This window comes from Haliaeetus leucocephalus, unplaced genomic scaffold (genome assembly GCF_000737465.1).
Source record: "Haliaeetus leucocephalus isolate CR32 unplaced genomic scaffold, Haliaeetus_leucocephalus-4.0 Scaffold439, whole genome shotgun sequence".
NCBI lineage: Eukaryota > Metazoa > Chordata > Aves > Accipitriformes > Accipitridae > Haliaeetus > Haliaeetus leucocephalus.
The window spans coordinates 6,766,487-6,766,696 of record NW_010972875.1 but is presented as its reverse complement, the minus strand read 5'-3'; positions in this window follow the sequence as shown (position 1 = coordinate 6,766,696).

Here is a 210-nt window from a genome sequence, read left to right as displayed (position 1 = left end):
CCGCCCGCGCCGTGGGGGCTGGGGGCGCTGGGAGCCGCGCTGCCGCCGCGCCGACGAGGCTGCCCGGGAGCGTCGACCGCTGCCGGTGTCGGGGCAGCCCGCGCAGCCCGACGGGCGAGTCCGGGTTGAAGCCGGTCAGGCCCCTTTCGGGGTCGGCGGTACCAGCTCCTCGGGCCTGGCCCGGCGCGGCGGCGAGGAAGCCGGAGGAGG